General features: G+C 39.3%; 1 protein-coding gene across 1 annotated transcript in view; it reads right to left on the reverse strand.

The window, feature by feature from the left end:
- Positions 1–16880, reverse strand: part of LOC149106083 (uncharacterized) — a 40949-nt gene that overhangs the window by 16413 nt on the left and 7656 nt on the right. The gene's annotated exons all lie outside the window — the stretch shown is intronic.

A 16880-nucleotide genomic window follows, 5' to 3' on the forward strand; every position in this document is an offset into this window, starting at 1 on the left:
TTGCATAGTGCAGCTCGTGCACTTTCAAGTCCGACTCTTTTTGACAGATTTCTCTCGTTATCTTTTGTGCTGAGATGCTGCAACAAATTTCACGAACGCAAAAAAGGCTACTAACATCGTGTGTTTCTTCAACATAAGTATAGTGAAGTTTTACACTGCGAAAATGAAAATAGACAAGGAGTTTTGATAACTCGATCAACAAAATCGAAATCGTCATTCGAAGTTGATTAAAGAAAGCGTCATCGTAACTTTGCTGATTATTTCTGCTTTATTCGCATATTTTCAGCTAAGCTTTTAATATGTTTTCAAACATTTATCAGTCTTAAACATATTTAAAAACTATAGAGTTATTGTTTGAGTTCGATGTACGCTTTCACACGAAAGTGCGGCGGAAGTACAATTTGTCATGTTTACTGACTATACAAAACACGCATCGGCGGGCGCTCTCATTCATCGACAACAGAGACTTTACTGGATTTTTACACAAATAAAACTGAGCAGTATTTACGGACGTGAAGTTATTGAGCCTTGATGAAACATCAAGCGTTGCTTACAATTCAGACCAAACTCAAACTAGCAATTATTTTGTTTTACTTTTCGGTCGCGATAGACTGGCAAATTCCTCGCAAGCGTGTGGTAAGAGGAGCTAGGAAACTGAAGTCCTGAAGCTCTGCTATATCTTAATATATCCAGCTAGTTTTTTGCTGTGTAATGGAAAAGCTGTTAATCTTCAACATATGTGAAATTTAAAGTCGAATAATGTACAGCTCATGTAAAAGAAGCATCCGTCGGAACACAACTTGGTCAGCGATATATATAAGCTTAAAGCGGAACATACCTAAATTCGACACTGTCTTACTTCACTCAAACTGGAGCAGCTTACTACGAAAATACTTAAGCAAAAAATTCCAACAGACGTAAACGCGTCGAGTTGTGGGCCAAAAACATGAAAAATGTCGGGAATTTCGGACGCCATTTCCCCCGCGCGACATCCGCAAAAATCCTCGCAGCATGTACGCGCGTGTGCTGTAGGCGATGGCGCAATCTGTTCTAAAAATAGAATTATTGTCCCATATCATGGGGACAACCCCAATACTAGAAATGGCGCGCGCTTACGGTCTCCGTCCCCGATTATGGCTCCTGGTTTTATATAATAATATTAACTACTTAATAACCGAGAGTGAGGTCGTTACGGGAAAATCTCAAACTGAGGCTTTGCCGTATTGACCGAGCGATAGCGAGGTCAATACGGTAGGCCGAGGTTTGAGATTTTCCCGTAACGACCGAACGGTCGAGGTTATTAAGTTGTTTATTATATGGCTCATCAATAAAGAGAAAAATCATTCGAGCGGAAGTCGTCAATTTACATCCGGCGATGCGCGCGTTTACCGATTCATTCATCTTCTCAAACCTAGGGCAAAACTACACAGTCAGTGAATTTCACCACTGTATTACGTATTCCGTTAAAAACACTCATTTCTTTACGGAAAAGTCACTGTCACAGCCTCAAAAACGTATTTTAGTATCGTGGTACCACAAGTTGATGGGGAAGTTTTTCCGACTTTTGGGGCGAAACGTCAACGCATATAGAAAAGACAGCAAGTGCTTCAAAATTGTCCAAACCAACCGTCTTTCGGTGAAAGAAGATACTAATGCTTCAGAATGCACTGCTCAAAATAAGCTTAACTCGATCTTCGCATTCGCTTTCGACAACATATCTTCGCCTTCTTCATTCTGGGATTTATGGATGAACATTTCAAGCCTTGTGAACGTCTGCAGTTATCAGAAACACTGCTACCGACAGAAACCGCCCGATTGTTTACATCTGATGATCCTGGAGGCTGATTTACACTTGCTTGTGTCAAAGCGAGGGAATCTATTTGACGAGAACTTTGACGGAGTTCAATACTTCGGTAATTGCTGTGACTAAGATGATAACCTATAAGTTTCTTTGTGGTGTTCTGCTCAGGATGCATGGCAGATCTGCCGATGGTGTTTTTTACTTAGCGATTTTAGCTTTACTTAAGACTAGGCAAACTTTGATTGTTTTTCACTAGTGCCCGCCAAGGTTACCGACTGGTAAGTCATCTATATAAATTTTATTAAAGAAATATCTCTAAACTTTTAGCTACTGATATTCTCGTACTGATTTTAATCGGCTTTCATCGCTTCAATGCGCTTGAATTTTCAGAACCGGGCTCTTCCTAATTTGCATAATCCGTAATCGGCCCGTGGGCATTACGGGAGAATAATGCCCTACAATTCAGTGACAATTAACCAATCAGAGCGCGCGTTATATCGGCCACAAGCCAAAGCCATATAATAAAAAGCAATAATGATTGAATTAATAATAATAATAAATAAATAAATATTTATATAGCGCCTATCCATGCCTGCTCTAGGCGCTGTACAATTCGCCAAAATGATCTGTACTAATCTTAATAATTAAAAATGTGCATTTAAGAAAGTAATAGAAAGTAAAAATCGCTAAGAATAATAAGTTTTCTTAAAAAGATGAGTTTTGAGTTTAGATTTAAAAGAACTTAGATTGTCACATGAGCGGATAGAAACAGGTAGACTGTTCCAGAGTTCAGGAGCGGAAACAGCAAAAGCTCGAGAACCATCTGTCAAATTTTACTCAACCAAGAAAATCAAAGAACCCTTTTCTTTGTGTTGTTAACTTTTTCCGGAAGCGGCATTATTTTACCCCTTTTCGAAAACTTTCGTTTCGAAACATGATTTTCGCTCGAGGGTCACTTTTTAAACAGCAAGTTGAAAAGTAATCAATTATAGGGCCTCAAAAACTAGAGAGTTAGTTGCCCACAACTACGATCTAATTGCGATGATAATAAAAAAATGATCGATAGTCAAAAAGCTACTATGAAGCATTTAAGCTATCGGTAAAAAATTGAGAAAACATTTTGAAAGACTAAAGAGATTTGCTTTTGGACAAGAAAACAACTTAGTTGTCAACAACAAACGAGACAGTTTTGTTTCCAATTTCTAAGTTTCCCTAGTCAGATGGAAGTTAACAATTTGACGCCACTTAGGTTTTGATGCGTCTGTCCTCTTGTTGATGATTGTGAAAGTAGCTGTGGATCCACGAGTCGTACCGAGTGGATCCACAAACTTCTTTGACCATGTTAAGGCGAATTTTGTCCTCATTAAGAAGTCATAAGACAAGAGACCCACAAATACCTGGGTCAATTTGTTTCAGTTACAATACCTAAATGAACGAGACTGCCGACGATAGAAAACGCTGGTAAGAGACCAAGAGAACCCGAAATATGTTAGTCAAAAGTATAGATCGTTTTCACGTGACGTCATCAAATTCCAAAATCCAAAACTAAAGAGCCACGAAAATTGTTATCCTCATAAGGCATAAGAGGATCTAAATTTTCATCGGTTTACAACTTTTCAGCTCAATAGCGTGCTTGGTTTGGAAACCAGCGCCGTTTGAAGTTCAGAGCTATCGCGGTGCGTGACATACCGCTTCGATCGCGTTCGTGCAAAAATACACACTTATCTACTGATTTTTAGCCTTTTTAGGAGTTAAAGTGTTAGGAAAAGTGCTTGTGTAAATGGTTGTTGTTTCAGTTCAGATAATCAGTCGCCTAGATTTCTAAAGTAAGTTCCAGATGTTTGCACTATTTTCCGGCCGCCATGTTGGTGGAGCACAGAGCTCCAACAACATGGCGGCTCCATACTGGGCTCTGTAAATTTGCGCAAAACGTTTCGACGAATATTTGAAGTTTGGGAAAACGCGGAGACCCAAAACTTGGAGAAGTGTCTTCTTTATCTGTTTCCTACAATCATTAAAATTTCTTGACTTATCCTCTGAATAGTTTTCGATTTATTTTTTCGTTGCGTGACAGTGAAAACCATCTATACCAAAACTCATGACGTTATGAAACTACGCACGTCCAACACAAAACTAAAATACAGAAACCGGAATTCTGTAACTAAAGTTCATTCCATTCGAAAATTCTTGAAAACCTTCTTAATAATTTGAACACGACAGAAAAAATTCGACTCGGTCCATTCATCCAGTTCCACATCAAACTTTGATCAATACGTTTTTTGACTTTAAAACTGAATCCAATAATCGCAACCAAGAGAGACATAATCTCTTGTCGCAACTAAAAGTCATCTTAAACGATTTTGATGATTTTCTTTAAAGAACTTCTGTTAAAGTGAAATCTGTCACTTGAATCGTGAACTTACAAGACCGAAAACGTTGTGAAAAAACTGAGAAAATTTCCAAGCTCTCAGTACATGATGGCGCCATCAGTGTGACGTCTGTAGTCTCATTGTCGATGAAAATAGACCATATTCGTATTCTCGGTATTGGACTGGAACTAGCTTGCAATGGAGGCTCATGCGGGCCGGGAATATCATTAAAAAAAGATTAATGTCATTTGCATTTGAAAAGACTCCCCCCATTAAAAATAATAATTAAAAATTATTCCATGAGTGGGCGTTGGATATGAGTTGGCTATAACCAATCTCATATCCAACAAGCGCGAATGGAATAATTGTTTTATTAAATTCGGTGCGTTTGTATACTTGGAAATTATAGCTTAATTTCATTGGATTTTAAATTTAACAAAGCCACCGGAAGTCGATTTGGCAAAAACAACAACAAGTTGGAAATCATATGACATGTGCGCCGTTTGTAAAATTAGTTGAACGAAAAAATTGAAAGCGAAGCAAGCGAATTTGCTCAATGAAATTACAGTCAAGTAGAATTCAAGGAACGTCTATCAAATGAAGGAGATATAACCTTGGTCAGAAAGTTTGAAGAGCGATCAAGTTCGAGTCACGGAGAGGAGCCGAATAATTGTGCAATTGCACATTGCTGTTGTAATAATGCTGCGGAAAACTTTGATCGCCATGTGATACAGACGTTGTGCCAAAATTATTCTCGACAAGACCGCTTTCAAGATTCCCTTGCTTTGAAAGTCTTGGCATCTCGAGGTGTATGTTGTCGGCCAGATTCAGAGTCAAGGACAGAAACTATCTTAGCGTCAGATTCATCTTCGAGCTTCAGAATCTCCGAGGCCACCCTGATGGTTTTTCGTGGCTGGTAAAGAACCGGGCTTAGTTCGGTTCAGCTCAAAACAACCAACTCCTTGAGGTGTTTTTCGCAAGGACAGAATTGTTGGCGCTAGGTGTCGTTCATTCTCCCGTCCTCGTTGGCCAAAAAAGAGACCGAGATAAAACTCGGGTCGTCCTCTGTAGCTGTGCGGAATTTTTGCTCTCCGCCGATCCGAGCTCTTAAGTCGAACAGTTTCCTCATCTGCTCATTGGAAATTGGTTTCTTATGGACTACGCCGGCAAGGATGCCTGTTTTCCTGAGGCCTTTTACAAATGCTCTAATAATTTTATTAATTTTGCCTGGTCAGAGATAATGGAAAACGGTTTGTTGTGCGGCGGGGTGCGAAGGAAATGATCAGTGGCGGCTCTAATTGATTTCGCAATACGTGCCATCTTTCTTCCTCGCAGACGCGTAAAAACACTTCAAACAAACATTCAGTTCTTCCTTTGACATTTCTTATATCGGTTCCGAAATTTGGTGCCACCAGGACTAGCAAGCCATTCTGTTAAGAAGTGTTCGTTGACCCGTAACAAGGTCATGAATATTCGCTTTTCTTTGCACAGTATGTTGATGTCTTCGATTTTTGGGCATCACGCCACAAAATATAGACATTAAAATGATTTTTGGCAAAGAAGTACCGAGACGTACCCACATTTTCATGACCTTTTAAGCGATCGAAGTGGACTGAAATTTCGTAACATACCAGTGTTGCGTGTGTGAATGTCTGCTTCAAGTCTCAGTTCGTTTGGCGTTTTATTCCCGAGCTTGGTCATCTTTTAGAGTCAAAATGATTATTTTCGAAGGTGTTTTAGTTACTGTTCTTTCCGAAACTGCAAAATGCTCAGCAGTGATAACTAGCCTTAATAACGGAGTGTTTATCTTCGTAAATTTCAATAGTTCAATGGAGCCGTAATCAAGAGATGTCATGCAGCAAACGGCACAACATGGAACAAGCCTGCTGAGAAGTGGACAAGAGATGTCAAAAGAAAAATCAGAAAACCCCTGAACTTCTCTTCGGAGAATGTACCTGTTGTAACTTATTCTTATCAGCACAGGGTTTCTTACTCCAGCGAATAATTCGTCCGTAGGCGAATTCACCACAACCACAGGAACGAGAGCTCTTCTTCGTTCGTCCATGCTTTCCACATAGCTTATATGTATTTCCCGACAGACCAACGAAACACAAGTAAAACCCTTCACTGTAACGGCAAAATTCTCCTTTGAAATGCAGTGAATATAAACTAACTCGGTACTCTCAAAAGCAGAAGCCACGGAATCCAGACAAGTGTGAAAGCACGCCACGGCATCATCGCGAGAGCGTGGAATAAATGATGACGTCACGTACGCAGCGATAATATATGCCTAAACCAGATGCATCATGGGATACTATTCGATCGTCGTCTGGGTGGCAAGGGAGGTGTACAAGTATGGAGTTGAAGGTTTAGGACTGAGTGAAGTTCGATGGACTACATCTGGAAAAGCCACTCTGGCATCAGGAAATGTGTTGCTGTACTCAGGACCACCCAATGAGGGCTACGACCACAGAAATGGAGTGGGCATAATGCTGACCAAGAAAGCGAACAGAAACCTAACGAAATGGGAGTCAATAAATGAAAGAGTTTTAAGAGCCTGGTGTCAGTCAAAGTTCCAGAAAGTGTCAATTATCCAGTGCTATGCGCCAACAAACACTGCAGATCAACAGATAAAAGAGGATCCCTACGAACAATTACAGGTAGTAGAGGCTATCAAGAAAATCAAGAACTGTAAAGCGCCAGGTCCAGATAACATTCCACCTGAAGTCATGAAAGCAGACACTGCACTGCAGGATGCCTGGGAGAAAGAGGAAGTGCCAACGGAATGGAAGACGGACTATATTGTAAAGATTCCCAAGAAAGGGGATCTTAGCGACTGCCGGAATTGGAGAGGAATCCAACTTCTGTCTCTGCCAGGCAAGGTCTACACTAGGTCAATTCTGGGGAGGATAAGAAAAGCTGTGGACGCCAAATTGAGAGAGGAACAAGCAGGGTTCAGGAAAGGTAGATCTTGCACAGACCAGATAGCAACTCTCTGCATCATCATTGAACAGTCGCTAGAATTGCAGTCATCGCTGTATGTCAGTTTTGTTGACTTCAAAAAGGCATTTGACATGGTGGACAGAACAACGATTTGGAGAATCTTGAGGCATTATGGTACTCCCCAGAAGATCGTAAACATCATCTAGAGCTTCTATGAATATAACAGCTTTAGAGTCATCCACAACACTGATTTGTCTGCACCCTTCACTGTCAACACTGGAGTGATACAAGGATGTATCTTGTCCCCACTTCTCACTAGTTATCGACTGGGTGCTGAAAACAACAATGGAACAGCCAAATGCAAGAGCATTCAGTGGACCCTCCTGCGGAGGCTAGAGGACCTGGACTTCCCTGATGATGTTAGCCTACTCTCACATACATTGGGACATATGCAGGCTAAGACCGAGAGACTGTGCAATATTGCCAGGACAGCAGGTCTAGAGATCAATGTCATAAAGACCAAGAACATGTGAATAAATGCAAGCCAGGAAACCCCCTTCACTGTTGATGGCCAGGCCATCGAGGAAAATGATCGCTTCACCTACTTGGGCGGCCACGGCACGAAAAATTGGAGTTACTCTAAATTTGATTCTGATCAAAGTCGAGGTCAAATATGATCATAGCTTTCATCCAAACTTTGAAGTGCATCAAATGTGTGTCAAAAATGTCATGGCTTTGCCGATACATTTGATCCATGACAAAGAAGAGGGCAAATGTGATCTTAACTTTGACTCCACCTTTGACCCATGTCAAAGGAGGAATCAAATATCTTATGGATTTGCCATAGATTTGATCCCTGTCAAAGGCGAGGTCAAAAATCTCAATAACTTTGACTACAGTTTTGACGCGGGTTAAAGGCGCTCAAAGACACCGCGGCTTTGCATACCTTTGATCACTTATGTCAAAGGCGTTCAAAGGCGCCATGGCTTTGTACAACTTTGATCCTACGTCATGTCACGTCAAAAGCGAGGTCAAATATGGCCATATCCTGCGACTCCTCTTTTAACGCCATAACAGCCTGCGTTTTGGTATTTTTGTTTGTTTGTTTTCTGTTTTAACGATTAAATGAAAGCTTGCTTTCTTGCCAATGTGTATTTTTTTAATAAAAAAGTTTTCACTTGACCTGGAGGTGGCACAAGAGAACAGCTCGAAAACAGCGGGAAAAACGCGGCTGCCAGCGGCTTCCCGCATTTTTCTGGCCAATCACAGAGGAGACTAAAGGTCAGCGAATTCGGCTGCGAGGAAAGTAGACATTTTTCTTCATTTGGCTTCATTATGGCGTCAGGTTTCTTTCACAGTTCACAGGTCACAGTTCACAGGTCACAGGTCACAGGTCACGGGTCACAGGCCACAGGCCACCAAAAATAGGCCAAAACGTCATAAAACAGATGCATACAAGTGCGTCCCAAGTGTAACTATAACAGCTCTTTTCTAAGAAAAACGCATAGGGGAAATAAGCTGTAGCACTGGAGTAATAAAACAAATTGATCCAAAGAAAGCCAAGGGTTATTTCTGTTGAAAACATAAATTGTTTATAACCTTTCAATATAATACGATAACGAAAGAGACTTACACTGATGTTGACAGTGAACCAGAGGGGCCTAGAATCTAGTCTGTCACGATGTGTCACACATGCACACGGCATTTTGATGCATCAAAATGGAGTGTTCTGTATATGTTTTGCGAAAGGTGGATAGAATTTGTATTTTTATGTGACACATGATTTAGCCTTTGCATTTTTAAGTGAAAAGTGATTGCTTCTTTTTTTTCTGATCTGTGAACGTGAAGCTATTTTCGAATTTTTTGTGATGCATGAAAAGGCCAATTACTTATGCGTGAAATTGTTTTCAGAAGAGCTATAGGGGACCGTCTTGTTTCTGTTTAGTACATACTCGTTGTAAAGATTTCAAAAAAAGATAGAAATAAAACAGTCTGCTATCATAATGAATTATCTTATTACGATAAAATATATGTAACGCTACATGTCTGAAAGCTACATTTCAACCCATTTCGTACATATATCACCCCTAGAATTTTTTTTTTCATTAAAATTCTATAGTAAAACAATTTTAGTTAGGGTTTGTTGCATGGAAACATCGATAAACCTCTTGGGAATCTCGGGTAAAATTTACATCGCGAGTTTTACTGAGTGCTTTTTGATTGTGACCTGTGACCTGTAAAAGAAACCTGCCGTCATTACGGCGGCTCTGGTGAAATTTTCATTGTGTTTTGGACCAGGAAAGGTAAGGCTTTGAATTTCGTTCATTTTTTTTTTCAATGTTCAGAGAATAACGGAGTTTAAAAAGTAAATTAAACCCACCAATGGTTACATAAAGAGCTATGAATTGCGTATATTCATAGCAGGACAGATCCTCGGCAGTGAAAACATTTTGGTCGAAGATTAATTGCACTTGACTGAATCACAGTTGATCGGCAGAGCTCTTCGTTAAGAAAAGACAAAATTTTATTTTCAATCCACATATACTTATTTACAAAAGTTGACAAAGATAATATTTTTCTTACTCAATCAAGTCTTGTACATTGAATTGAAGTGTCTGTCATAGCATAGATTTTAGCATGATCAGTGCTTGAAATAAACGTAACTTAATAATTAAACTTAAATCTATCTGCGTATTAATTTTTGTGCACAATGCCTCTGGTAATTTCTGAGCTCAAACAATTCCCTTGAAAGAAAGCTCATGTAAATATAAAGGAAACTTGCATTGAAGGAAAACCTCAGTCAGCCATGCATGACAATCCATCTCGACCTGACTTAATTATTATATTCATTGTACCATTGAAAGAGTTGTTGACTCTGAAAATTTAATCTATGGATAAGTTTCTGCTTTTGTCTCTAGTTACCATTCTATTGAAAAAAAGCTCTGTTTGTTGCCACAGTTGAAATTATGATGATGTTTGTTCGTTGATGTTGATAAATGACTTCACTGGTTTTATTTTAACAAATCAAATGTGGTTTAGCGTGGTCTGTACTCTTATTGACAATGGCACGCATCATCACAGTGGTCAAAATGTTGTGGACTCACAAAGCGCGGCCATGTGAGTCCACAACAAATTTTGACCTCTGTGATGACAATCAGATTGCGAGATCAGTAGCAATTGTAGTAAAAACTTGTTTTGATATTTGTTGTATCAGGATTATGGATCAGTCATTTGGAACTCCACTATCTCCTGCCCAACCACTCCCTGGAACCCACCAGGCATTTGACATTTTGAACTGTCTCCTGGGCTAAGAATAGTGTCATACCAGGTGATCAAATGCACCTACCCTGTGACATTTGCAAAACTGAGTAATAGAAATGTAGATTGACTGTCAACCAAGGTGTCGATGGAGTGTCGATTGAGTATCGATCGGGTGTTGTTTGAGTGTCAATTGAGAGTATCGATCAAGGGTATCAATCGACACTCGACCACAGATGCCTTTAGTACACATAATCCAGCTTGTCTTTAGTAGGTGAAATTGTTACAATGTTTGGTACAAATCAAACTTGCCATTAGTTGCAAATTATAAAGCTGAGCTCATAACAATATTATTATGTGACCTCTCTGGACAGTACCAATAGTTTTAGGTTTCATGTCTTGGTCTTTTGAGCAGTAGACAATTAAATGCCAATTAAAATCTGACTAGGGGAAATCTGCTTATGAATGTTGTTTTCATCCTTCAGCTAGCCATTCTAAAAGAACTGAAGATATTAACAGAATAAATTAGGAGACGATACAATATACCTCTGTAGTTCATAGTCAACTCAGATGCAGTTTAATCATACAGTGCTCCAAAGTGTGCAAACATCACAACATTTTGGTAGGTAAAAGGCTGGAATATTCATTTGTTACTTCTATATTTTGTAGCATAGACCATCTTATAATTTCTTCAGCCACAACTTTTTATATCTTTTTCCAGCAAAGAAAGTATATAAATAGATTTAAAAAACCTGGCTATAATTTTATTAATATTATTTTAATTGATCATTTTTATTGTAGTCTCACTCTGTGAAAAAAATGTTGTCTCTTTTTGGTTCATTTAAGTAAAAGTGAGGAAAATATAATGTTGTCTTTCTCATGGGACAAATACATCAACTGGTCGGCTCACCTGGACGAAAATTAAGAAATTAAAATGTTATTGAAAACATGCAAGGGATGGGAATCTTTTTGGTGAATGAATCAAAGTTGTAGAATGTTGCAAACAAGTCTCAGGAAATGTTGGTTTTTGATTGGTAAAACCTGAGTTTTGAATCTAAATTTTGAGTGATTGTCTGCAATATCAACTGTTTTGGTTTGGCCATCAGGTTTCAAACCAAATTTTTTCAAGCAAAATTAATAATATGATTAATTCATAACTATTGATGGGATCAGTAGAGAATTTAAGGCGTAGAGGATTTGATGATAACTTAGTTAAATAGTAAATTGGCAAAGACCTTTATTTGCTTTTACCCAATTTAAAATTTTGTCGGCAAATTTGGCTGGATAATGGCCATTTCCCTCTATGAGATGCGGCTGCTGGGAATCACAGTGGTTGTATTCATCATCTTGGACTGGATTTTTGTTTCAATGAATATAACAGCTATGCGATTCCATGCAGGCATGTCTCATGTTAAATTATTTAATTTCATGAATTTTTTTTAGTGGAAAAAAGTGTACAAGTGGTTGCTAACTGTTTACTAATCAAATGTGCAATTATTTTGATATGTTTATATGCTCCCTTTCACATATGATCTACAAGGAAAATAAGGAAAAAGATAACACTACTGATCATGAAGAGATCTGTGGAAATGACACAGGAACAGCAATATTCCCATAGGTGTGTGTATTCCTCATTTCTTGTCACAGTTTATGTCAGATTTGTTGGTTTTTTAGATTGCTATTTTGTAGCCATAAAAGATCTTTGTTGTGAGATGTCCGTTTCTCTGAAAAGTGTTCTGCACTCTGATGAAAATGTTTGTCCACAGACAGTATCAGTTCCCAGAAGCAAACAGTTTACTTAGAGCAAAGCTCAAGGAAAATCGTGAGCTTTGAGGAGCACATAATGCCAAAGACATATACCCTTACATATTTTTAAAGTCAAAATATGGTGCTATTGTGTTTATTATCCTCAGTCAAATATATTACGCAACACGCTGGATCTTTTGAAAATGAGGAATATTACTCATATATTTTGCCCAGTTTTACCTGGGGCATATTCAGTCATGTGATGCGTTTAGACCAACCACGTGAACGAAAATCTGTTTATGGACTACAGACAAGACTATTTTCACCGTTTTTTTGTTAGTAAACTGAGTTTAAGATTAAAATTCCTAAACTGCGGTAAAATTAAATACATATTTGCTATTGACGGAAGCACAAACTATGCAGAAGAGGAGTAATGATCTGATTGGTCACGTTTTATTGATGTGATATTAGCAAAAACTATAGGTAAACTTTAAGGAATAGAATGCCAGGATTCACCCTTAATATTCATTTCCAACGTTTTTGTCTGTTTGCTTCTGTTTAGACAAATGCGGACAAGATTTGGTTGACAGGATGGACTTATCCAGTGAAGATGCATTCATTAATTTCGTCAACGCCTTAGACTGTCAAATTGTGAAAGCATGGGGATTCAGTTGGCATTGACCCCCAAGAAGGCAGTTTCACCACTTTGATGAGAGAGAAGTGGAAACACAATATTCCATTCCACTTATAATGCAAGAATAAGCAAATGCAAGCAGCAGAAAAGGAGAACTGCCAAAACATTAGGAGTTCCATGCAACGGACTGTACGTGCCATCTGGAAAGGACGCTTGTAAACACTAGTTGACTTTTGTGCGAAGTTTGCCGAAATTTTGCGGTTATCCTCCCTATTGTCTAGTCTAGTCTAGTAAATTTAAGGAACTGAGAATTTAGCCATAGTACTTCAATGATAGATAAATGCGCTTTGTACCATAGAAGATTTGTTGACTGTTTCACGATAGACAGAACAATGTTTTCCTTATGATCAGTCGCATTACGTGTAGTTTGAAACCAAGCCTGCAACGTGGCTTTTTGAAACCTGAAGCCCAAAACATTTGTGCAAGGTACTTGAAGGTATTTACTCTTGATAAAAACGGGAAAAAAACTTAAAACTGAGATGAAGTTGAGTATATTTATTTTCCTAAAATCAGGTGCAATGATCTTTCCGGGCCGCTTTTCCGTTAACATTTGTCAAGAGTTTTGGTGCAAAATAACCTTATTAAAGCTGATATATTCTTCAAACCTTGTCAGACATAAAACAAGAGTACGGATATGATTGTATCTTTCGTGTGCGGAGCTACAAAGCTCGTGTATCAAGCAGAAAAAAGCGTATAAGATGTGGATCGCGCGAAACGTGATCAACGGTCGCGAAGCGCGAAAGAGGAGCGCGAGCGAGGAGTTCGGGCGAGACGCGCGAGCGCGGAATGCGCGGAGCACCTTTGACAAACCTTTGGCCTGCGTCACAGGCATCTTCGACCACATCTTTAGCAAACCTTTGACTTGAATCGCAGACAAATTTGATTACGCTTTTGACCCACCTTTGACAGTGCGCAAAGGCGTATCAAAGGATCACCTTTAACCCTAAAAACAAAGGCGTTCACAGGTAAGTAAAAACGGCCTTTCACGCCTTTGATTTTGGTGGCAAAGGTTTATTCAAAGATGATCTTTGATTCGCGTCAAAGATCGTCAAAAGCGTGAAAGGCGGCCTTTACAAAACCTTTAACCACACATCTGACGCGCAGTAAAGGCGATTTTTCGTGCCGTGAGCATTGTGAGTAAGACAGGAGGAACAGACGAGGATATTAAGGCTACAATCAACAAAGCACGTCAAGCTTTTGCCACCCTGAGACCAGTATGGAGGGGTAAAAACCTCAGCTGCCACACGAAACTGAGACTGTTCAACAGCTATGTCAAATCAGTTCTTTTGTACAGGGCGGAAACCTGAAGGCGCACCAAGAAATTAGACCACAAACTGCAGGTCTTCAAGAACACCTGTCTCTGTCAGATTCTACGCATTAGATGGCCAGAGCACATCTCTAACCAAAAACTCTGGTAAAGAACTGGGCAGGAGCCCATCAGTGACACCAGAATAGAAAGTGGAGATGGATCGGACATACCATACGCCGAGAGCAGACAAGCATCACCTGCCAAGCCTTGAACTGGAACCCACAGGGAAAACGGAGGAGAGGAAGACCATGTTTGACCTGGAAAAGAACTCTACAAGCTGAATTGAAGACCATCAGCATGTCCTGAGAGGAGGCGAAGACGGCAGCTAAAGAACGAGAAAGATGGAAGCTAGTAGTCAGTGCCCTATGTTCCAGAGGGAACGACGAGGAATAAGGAAGAAGACATAAGTTGTTGTGTGCCCTTGTGCACAAATAATTAAGAAATAAGCCGCCAGCAATATAGTCCTTCACCCTAAGACGAAACAAATTACCAAAGTAAGTATAAGCGATATTCTCAGAATATTATGGATTAACAACGTAACGAAAAGAACAGGGGCAGTGATAAACAGTTCTCAAATTACCCTTAAGAGTGCCTGCCTGTAAAAATCAGAAAAATTCTTAATTTCGCGGCAAGGGTGGAAAATTCGATTTCGCTCATATTCTTGTGGTAGATAGGCTAGGGCATGACAAAAACTACTGGATAGTTTTTTTTTGGCAAAATATCCTTTTATTTCAAAGAAATATGCAAATTACCAACTTCCGTTAAAATCGTCATTTGACGCACCATTTTATTAAGCAAGTTTGAGAGCCTCGCATGCAAAACCACATCATTCTTCCGTCTTTAAAACACTCAAATATTTTTGTCCAATGTTTAAATATGTACTGGGTTGGTTTTAGGGAATGTTGAGTTGTCTTTTTGGGTGCAAAATAATTAAATTTCGAAGACAGGTATTTCATTCACTTAAAAGTACTTCGTGACTATAATTGATTTTCACCATGTGCGAAACCTTCAAATGGATTAAGCTTCTGGTGGTTGAATTGCAGAAGGATGATCTAAAGATTCCTGTAAAAAGAGAGCTTTTCAAAGTACGTCAAAAATGCAAATATTTGACCATCCGTCGTCAAATTTCAATTTACGGGTTAGACGTATATTTTAGCATGCGCCACATGACTTGACCTATAATAAGTTGAAATAGACACAGAGCTGATAATTTCGAAATGTTCTAACCTTATTTCTTGCAAAAGGCAGGTCCAAAGCCGATTTGACGTGTTTCTAGTCGATCTCTCACCATTCGTCGTACATAGAGCAGAAGTTTGCTTTTGTTTACACAAGGTTAACGTCCGATGTACATCGCCAACTGTCAACCTATTATTCGTCGAATACCATGGATCTGTGACCATCTTTCTGCGCATATGAACATCATTGCATCTAAAATGGCTGAGTCATTTGTAGATAGTTGCTTGCTTTGCACTGCGCCAAAATAATGCGTTTGATCGATTGCTGACCATTGCTGATAAGCGTGTCGGCGCAGCACAATCTTACAGCCGTTATTTGTTCGTCACGCAATGCTGTCACGGCATATGCTGCGTATTTTGATCCATTTTGTATAGAGCACTCTCAGGATAAATGAAACAATTTAATCATTGTTCATCTGTTTGTTCATATATATAATAATATGTGTATATTTATATAATCGTATTCTATAGTGTACGTGGCCTCGGTCCAAATCACGTTTGTTGTACGTTTTGATGTTTCAGACAACAGCTGATAAAGCTAGTGCCAGTACTCACTAGAATTTTAAAAAAATCGCCATGAAACAAATTATAGATCAATGAAGCAAGAACTAGCTGAAATGAAAACAGGAAATCACAACGTGTCTAATTCATGAGAAAAACAGACTAAATTTAATTAGTAATTACGCGAGTAAATAGCCCTGGCCATGCCATTTTATTTGGCGTATTTTGTTTGCCTAGTGGCGAGGCATCGGTATGTTTGTAACAGAAAATAGAGGAGTGTTGTCAATACAGTCCAAAATTATTGTCAGTAAAATATTGTAAATAAAACACATATTGACCGGTTACCTCCGCGGCCACCATTTGGTCGTTCCGATAAGGGTTTCACTATTGTCATTACCCCTATCATAGGGGTAAAGACAATTCAGCGGCCACCCAAAATTTAAACACTTTGTTTTGGAAAGGGCGATGGTAGATAAGGGTCCGAAATTGAAGGTGCATGACGAGTGATAATTCAAATACACGTCTATCATGATTGTCTTGAATTGACTCCACGTTCACCAAGAAATTTATAACCCGATAGTGAAAAATTAAATATTCAGGGTACACCTCTATTTAAGCGGCTAGCCCCATAGTAAGCGGTCACCACCCATTTCCCCGGGGGTAGCCCACTGTATTACATGTAAATCAAAAATAATTGCACAGCCAGCGCGAAAAGACCTAGGTATGAGTTTAGCGTTACAGTATTACGCAGACCATGTAGGTAGCGGTGGTCGAGTAAAAGATATCAACAGGGACAATGGTAAACTATTCATTCTTCTCATTTCTTAATTTAATCTCTTCCTACTCAACACGATTGTGTGCTCCCAGTGGTTCCCAGCTTTACGGAGCCTTACGTATTAGGATAGAAATTGTCCTACCCCTACCCCCTAAAATGGGATGACAGTATTGCGTGACGAAAAAGGAACCGCTGCAAGCATGGATTCAAGCCATCAAATTATCAGATTAAACGAGACTTACCTGTAAG

This window comes from Orbicella faveolata, unplaced genomic scaffold (genome assembly GCF_042242905.1).
Source record: "Orbicella faveolata isolate gen_17 unplaced genomic scaffold, um_ofav_v1 contig_3, whole genome shotgun sequence".
Lineage (NCBI taxonomy): Eukaryota > Metazoa > Cnidaria > Anthozoa > Scleractinia > Merulinidae > Orbicella > Orbicella faveolata.